This window comes from Centrocercus urophasianus, unplaced genomic scaffold (genome assembly GCF_019232065.1).
Source record: "Centrocercus urophasianus isolate 14NV4802_14NV808 unplaced genomic scaffold, USGS_Curo_1.0 seq_13, whole genome shotgun sequence".
NCBI classification, from domain to species: domain Eukaryota; kingdom Metazoa; phylum Chordata; class Aves; order Galliformes; family Phasianidae; genus Centrocercus; species Centrocercus urophasianus.
In genome coordinates this window covers 43319928-43327512 of record NW_024884475.1, presented here as the reverse complement: position 1 = coordinate 43327512, position 7585 = coordinate 43319928, and the positions used below count along the sequence as shown (strand labels likewise).

Genomic DNA, 7585 nt, shown 5'->3' with positions numbered 1-7585 from the left:
TGGTAATGCTTCTCAAGCAATTGTTTATGGCAGCCACAGAAATATTTGACTGCTACCTGACTGAGGGGGGATTGTTTGAAAAATGATCTGTGCTGTGAATATATTAAAGACTCCAGGAAACGGAGTTATGTGAACCATGCAACTATTTTAGCCATCTGTAGCTGCAGTATCTCAGTAGCTGACTTTTGCCATGAAATTAGGTTTGTGTGAATATGGAGGGTGTCAAGCATTTGGAAGTATTCCCATGGGCTCTTTGGTTTTCTGTCCTTATTGTGATGAACTTGCATTTGTGTGTTGTCACTTTTACAAGCCCCTTTTCTGCCAGCTCCACTCTGCTTCAGCTGCTGTGTTCCCTTTCAGGAGAGGAAGAGTTGATTGAGCAAGATGAGAAGGTGACTCTTCTGGAGGAAATGCTACAGACAGTTCAGTTCTATTGAGGATAACACTTCTTTGATATGCTACCATTTAGAGTGTCACAGTTCGAGACTTCTTGAAAGAAGATAGCAGTGAGTACTTTCTTAGACTTTCCGGATGTATCCAAGTCTTTGCAGCATGAGCACCAATAAAATGAAGATATTGGGAATTATTCCTTTCTTAAAAGGTAGCCTTTCATCTTTAGAAAGGCCACCCTTCCCCCATACGTGGTAGAAACAGAAGGTAGAGAGGAGGCATGGGTGCAGGAATCATTAAAGTGAAATGTGAGTCATGTTCATTAAAGGCAAGCTAGCAGAATGTCTGATATTAGTGGCTGTGTAATGATTAGAGCTTCCTGTAATAATGATGATGGCGATTCAACTATATGAATTGAACATTCATTCTAAGTTAATTCACATCCTTTTAACTAATAAGTTACTTAAGGGAACAAAAAAAGAAGCCTTTTTTTAGCTGGCAATTTGAATAGACTGGAATAACACTGAGATAGCAATCCTCCCTCTGCAGTAGAGGGATTTGAACACTAATTTGTGTCTGAACTTTACACTGAAGGTATAGTTGTATTTGTTTATCAATCATTGATCTCTGCTAAATCAGAAACCTTCTTCACTACTAGTATGTTCCCAGTCAAGATTATAATAAAGAATCTTGCTCTAGTGTGAAATTACTTAAAAAGAACTACAATTTTTTGCATTCTGTGGCATGGCAGGAAGATGAGTGATTTGTTGTTTGCCATATAATTATTTACCATCTCAATTTTGAACAAGAAACCATGGTCTACAAATATTACTCATCTATGAGATGCGAAGAAGGATTGTTTCTTGTATCCAGGAAAGATAAACTTTGAATAGTGAGGTGTAAAGGAGAGCAAAATGGTTTAAGCCAAACAGTGAAGGAAAGCTTTGGGAGTAGTAACTTTGCAGTAGTCCCTCAGCAAGGAGGAAAACTTGTGGTTAAAGCTGTTTAAAGGTAGCCTGGATGGGGGGGATGTGGAGGGGAAGCAGATAAAGTGCCCTAATGAATGGGTGAGTGGATGCACTATGATAATCAGTCTCTTGTGCTTGTAGTTTTGCTCATTCTGGAGATCTGGACCCATTAGTAAATTGAAGACCTTAGAAGCTGTTCCACTCTTGTCAACATCTGGATGTTTGCAATTTCACCTGAACAACTTAAGGAAGTTAATAAAGTGAGTGTTCTCATCAGTTTATAAAATGCTTAGTTGGCATAGGTATGTCAAAGAAAATAGTGTAATTAAACATAAGCACTGTACAGAAAACTGTGGTGTTTGAGCATTGTAAACTTCTCAGATGCAACAATTGAGTTAGCATTATAATTTTCCATTTTAGTATTACATGTATTAAAGTACTACTTGCACTGCTGTACACAACAAGACTACTCATCAAAACCTTGGCTCTAGACACTGCTGAAATTTGGAGGAATTCCAAATTATGTTGTGAAGTGAGAGGTTCAAACTGAACTTCAGATTAATATAATTTGGCATGAATCTGGATGATAGATTCTAACGCCTTCGTACATTCAAGTTGATTCATTTAGGTTCTAGTATTTGAAAGCATTTTCAGATTTATTTGTGAAGAACTGTGAAACTGCAGGAATTGTGAAGAACTTTCCATAAATTATCCCTCAGGTTGTTGTCTTGTTTTTGACATTCAGTCTTAACTGCAAAGCTCTGTCAGTTTCTCTGTTCTGCTGGAATCATTGCATGTATTTGTTGCATTGTGTGTTAATCGTGTGAAAATGAATATACTGTTATTTGAGATGTAATTCTGACTGGTTGGAAGAATGATTCTTTTTGGATGTTAACATTCTTGAGGAGGAGAGTTGAGGAGGGCTTGCTGGTGAGTGGTTTTTTCTGGTGCTCTGCAGGCTTAAGGAGCTGTCCAGTATTGTTTTCTGGGTGAAATTTGCAATTTTTTTTTTTTTTTTTTTTTTTTCTTTATGATGAGAACTTTCTTGGTTTTCAATGGACGAGGTTTGGTTCTTCAGAAGTGCAAGAAGTTGTCCTTATTGCATTAAAAGACCCTCTGGGATAGTGGTATTGGAATACACTCAAGATCAAGCTAGGACAACTTTTTAGTTCTTTGTTCATCTGTGTCAGTTAAAAAACCTTTTTTAAAAATTATTATATGGAATATGAGATTCCCACTTCAGAGTATAACTCATTTGGAATCATCTGAGAGAAAAAGTCACTTGAAATTTCCTTAAGCAAGAAAACATCACAGAATCATAGAATGGCCCGGGTTGAAAAGGACCATGATGACCATCAAGTTTCAACCCCCCTGCTATGTGCAGGGTCACCAGTCACTAGACCAGGCTGCCCAGAGCCACATCCAGCCTGGCTTTGAATGCCTTCAGGGCATCCACAACCTCCTTGGGCAACCTGTTCCAGTGTGTCACCACTCCCTGAGTGAAAAATTTCCTCCTAATTTCTAACCTAAACCTCCCCTGTCTCAGTTTAAAACCATTCCCCCTTATCCTATCACTGTCCACCACATGAACAGCCATTCCCCCTCCTGTTTATACGCTCCCTTCAAGAACTGGAAAGCCACAATGAGGTCTCCCTGGAGCCTTTTCTTCTCCAGGCTAAACAAGCCCAGTTCCCTCAATCTTTCCTCATAGGAGAGCTCTCTGAATGCTCCAGCCCTCTGATCATCTTAGTGGCCTTCCTCTGGACCCACTCCAAGAGCTCCACGTCCTTCCTGTACTGGGGGCCCCAGGCCTGGATGCAGTACTGCAGATGGAGCCTCACAAGAGCTGAGTAGAGGGAGACAATCACCTTCTCCCTGCTGGCCACCCCTTTTTTAATGCAGCCTGAAACAACACTCTAAAGAAGACACTGCTTATCAACAGCAAGTGATTTTGAGTCAGAGGCCTTTGAAAGAAGAACTTTTCCTTTTAGATCTTTAAATAAATTTTGTTCACCTGAGTTGACCACAGACTGTGTCTCTATAACAGTTTTTGCATAGCTACTGCCATAATTTCTGTTCAAATACTAATTTTATTGAATTTAAATTGATCATCTGAGTGGATTGCATATGTTTAGACATGAGTTTGGAAGACACAATGTACTGGACCGAGGGCTCAGCACAGTTTATAATCTTGATGTAAAATCTGGCAGACTTCCTAACTTGTGGATGAGCGGTAGAGTCTAAGTTGTACTTTGTGAAGTGCAAAGATCTCGTAGCGTGCTGAGCAGTTTTGAATTTCTTGTGAGGCTTACCTCTTCTGATTTTAAGCCATGCCACTTCCCTCAGAAGTTTAGTGTGCTTTCAAATTCTTCACTCGTGGCAAGACCCATAGTTATTGCGGACCATGACAGAAAACATTGAAGAATACCGAGTATTCCACTCCAAATCATAAATGAATTTTTGAATATGTGGCAAGGCTGACATATGTGTTGCCTAGAGCTTTCCTGTTTCCATGGAAGATAGTTGGATGTTAGAAATGTGTTTGTATTCAGAATTAAAATGGTCAAAAATAATATTCATGGACTGTAATTAGTGATCTTTTTTGGTTTATTTTTTTTCTTTTGCCAACAAATACTATGTTCTGATAAAGTTGCAGTTTGATTAACCTTACTTTTAGTGGTATTCAGAAACCTGTCTTCTGCAGAAGGTGATTATATCTATTGTCTCACTACAGTGATGTAACCATTGGTGTTTGCTATTATCTTTTCATACTGAATATGAAAACTGCATTCAGCTTTACTGTGAAATTCACAAAGAACTAGCTTTTGGGCAATTTGTAAAAGAGCTTTTTATCCTTCCAATCTGGTCATCCAGTCATCCACATTTTAGCTCCAAGGGGAATCACTTGAAAAAAGCTTATTTCCTTTTCCTCTACTGCCTCTCCCAATACTCTCCTTTCCTTTTACCTCCTTCTCTTAACCTCATCTAGATACCTATTAGCTTGCTCTTTCAATAACACTGCTCTGGCTTCCATGAAAGTGCTTTTTAATGTAGGAGATGTACTTCAGCCATAACACCAGGGTCACTTTCTGAGTAACATTTTATGGGATTGATTAAACTTTAACACCATAACTGTTGACTTTATAGGCCAAGAAAGAGACTCTGAGTGCTAAGCTCTGGATAATTTGTGCTTCACAATTTTTTAAAATCAAATAGATATAAGTGTTTAATGTGTTTGATAAAGTAGCCCTCTTTTTTTTCCCTGTGTCTCCTATTTTAAAAGACCCCCAACATTTAACATGAAATAAAGTCTTTAACACTAATGAAGTAAAGTTATAGTAAATAACAGTATAAAAAAAAAAAAAAAAAAAGGTGTACAGCCCTATGAAAAGAGAAAGGATATAATTTGCCTGGCTCCAAATGTGAGTGCATCATAGAAAGTGAATGAAGGGGTGCTGTTAGTTGAGGGTTGAGGTTGCAAAAATGCATCTTTGTTTTTTTTTCTCTCTGGGAATTCTCTTGCCTCCTAAATTGCTTTTTGCACAGGCCTTACTGCTGATAAATTGCTGGACAGGAACACATCTGTCCATGCACCAGGTAGAAAGATGAGTGTAAAGAAGTGTTTGATGGAAGAGTGTGACTGAGGACCAGAGGAGAGTTCTCATGTTGGTTGCAGTCTCCCATGTCTCTAAGCTGTCACCTGTGACCTCATAACCTCACGTGGCAAGTGGCTATCCAGGATCTGGTTCTTCCCTTTTGCCTGTGGGAAACTCCTCTGGCTTTTGTCGTGCTTTTCCCTATTACACTGGTTCTTTGGCTCAGCATAGGGGGAGCGGTGTTGCGTTGGTTTGTGATGCTGAATGAGTAAAATCCAATGCATGGTAGACAAAACCAAAAATCCTGGGGACATATCCAAGCTGTTAGGATATGCTGCATCTTCTAAGAATGACTCCTCAGAGCACCTTTCTACTCTACTCAGAGGAAACTTGCATCTGGGAAAATTATGTGCAGATAGGTATTATGAACATGAACTTCCAGTGGGGTTTCCAGTTCTCAGAGTGTAAATGATAATTAAAAGCTCTTGATGAATCCCCCGGAGCGTTCAGCCTGTATTATGGTAAAACCCAGGCATTTTCAAGGTGTGAGAGACCTTCCTAGTGGGATAAGATGACTTGGTGTGACCACTGAGTGCAGTTATGGCCTGGCATCAGCAAATTTGCTGATGAAGTCATGGTAAGATTGTTGTTTTAGAAAATCAATAGTGTGGTTAATAGTCTTGTCCTAACATTTCTTGGGAAGGGTAATTGTACAGTTGAAAAAGGAGCCAAATTTTAAAAGCCCTGTGGCTTACCGTTTGAGTTGAAACATTCCTAAATGGAATGGAAAACCAGATTATGCTTCTATTGCTAGCATCCAGAAAAACTTCACCTACTTTATCATCTCAGCCAGTTTTCCCTGCTGAGGCATGAAGAAGTCATGTAGACGAGCACTATGGCTTGACTGAATGCACAATAAACCTGGCCTCTGAGGAAGTCAAATATCCTGAGAGCTGCTGGAAAAATCTGGAATTGCCAGTAGCCCCAACAGATGTGCATCTCCTACTGCTCTTCTTAACAGACTCTCATAGTGCAGAGGGGTAGAGAGAGCAGTGAGCTAAAGGCAGATATTGAGGACTGCCTGAAACCGTTATTTCATCAAAAGTTCAGCAGTGCTGTTAAGATGGATTGGATGTTGCAAGAGGCAGTCAGTGCTCAGGAGATCCCTGAAACAATCATAGAATCAGAGGGTTGGAAGGGACCTCAAGGATCATGAATCTCCAACCCCCCTGCCACAGGCAGGGCCAATAACCTCCACAATTAATACTAGACCAGGCTGCTAACTGAGATTAACATCCAGGAGAAAAAGTACTGTCTTGATCTCATGCTGTTTGTCTGGGATTCTGATGCTCGAAGCTGTCAGAGATTGGTGTGGTACTGACTGGATCTTGAGTCTGTTCCTGGGTGCTTATGAAAACCCTGTTCTTAACTAAGATCTAAAATATTTTATTTTCTTTGCTACAGTTAAGCATATGAAATGTAACACACTTTTTTTTGGTTGCTCAAGTTTCCATTTTATCCTGGCTTCTCAGACTTGAAAAAAGAGAAATTGGAAGAGTTTGGGTTTTTTTCCTTCCTTCTTTGATCTTGTTCTTTGCGAAGCTGGACATCCATAGCCTGTGGACTACTTCTGTGCACAAGGAACTTCATATTCATAAGCCAAAACTCCATATTTTTTTAAGATTAAGGAACACGGGCCAAGATCAGGTGAAATTAAATAATAATAATAAAAAAAGAATAAAGAAAATCTCCTTAAAAATGCAAAGTCTGTACTTTCTTTGGATGATTGTGCTTTCTCAGCTGTGGTAACTGAAGCGTTGTTATTTCTGCACATAGACTGAATCCAGGAAAGTTCGGATTGCCCATGGAAGAGAGAATGGATCTTGATCTATGTTCCCTAGATGGATTTCACAACTAAGTGTAAGGTTGCAAATGTTGGAGCCTTGTGGAGGCTGAAAATTAACTGTATTGGCTGCTTTCTTTTCTACTGTATCTCTATTTTTTATCTTTCTCTTTCACATGGAATTTTTTTTTTTTTATACTAAATTTCTATTTTCCTTTCCCAACTTTCCTAGTGCCTTTCCCTCTGTTTTCATTCTCTGTCTCTTTCTCATAGCTGTTTCTTTTGCCTACTGATACTTCATCATTCTGTCCATTCAACAAAGCAGTCTAGTAAACATGAGGTGTCTTTTCCCTTCCACCTTAATGAGTTGATCTGTATATTCTCCTCGTGTCAAATCCATTTCTTAAATAATTTCTCACTAGCTGTTTCACTCTCTCTCTGAATCTATATAGGATTGTTACTTGCGATTCTCCTTCAGTATTTCCCTTGCTTTTGGGTCCTGTGTCCTTCAGCGTGCCACTTTGGCTGATACATTGAAATCTCAAAAGAGCCTGGCAGGCACTGTTGCTCTCTTCTGATCTTGCCAATTGTAATATTTCTTCTATGCAAGGCACCTCATAATTTGAGTGAGGTCAGGCAGGACCTGAGAGCTGATCCTGTCCTGTCCAATGAATCAGCAGTGTGATTGAAAGAATGTGCGAACCATCACAATGATTTTGTTTGTTCCCGTGCTGGGGACAGGTCTCATTGTCTCTCTCTCTCTCTCTCTTTTTTTCTTCATTTCTGCA

General features: G+C 39.4%; 1 long non-coding RNA gene across 1 annotated transcript; it reads left to right on the top strand.

Annotated features, from left to right (window-relative positions):
- Nucleotides 1-399: 399 nt before the first annotated feature.
- On the top strand, nt 400-6874 carry LOC122156620. The gene is made up of 3 exons (XR_006167569.1): nt 400-506; nt 1500-1618; nt 6791-6874. It is a non-coding gene; the product is annotated as an uncharacterized LOC122156620 (long non-coding RNA).
- Nucleotides 6875-7585: the final 711 nt, after the last annotated feature.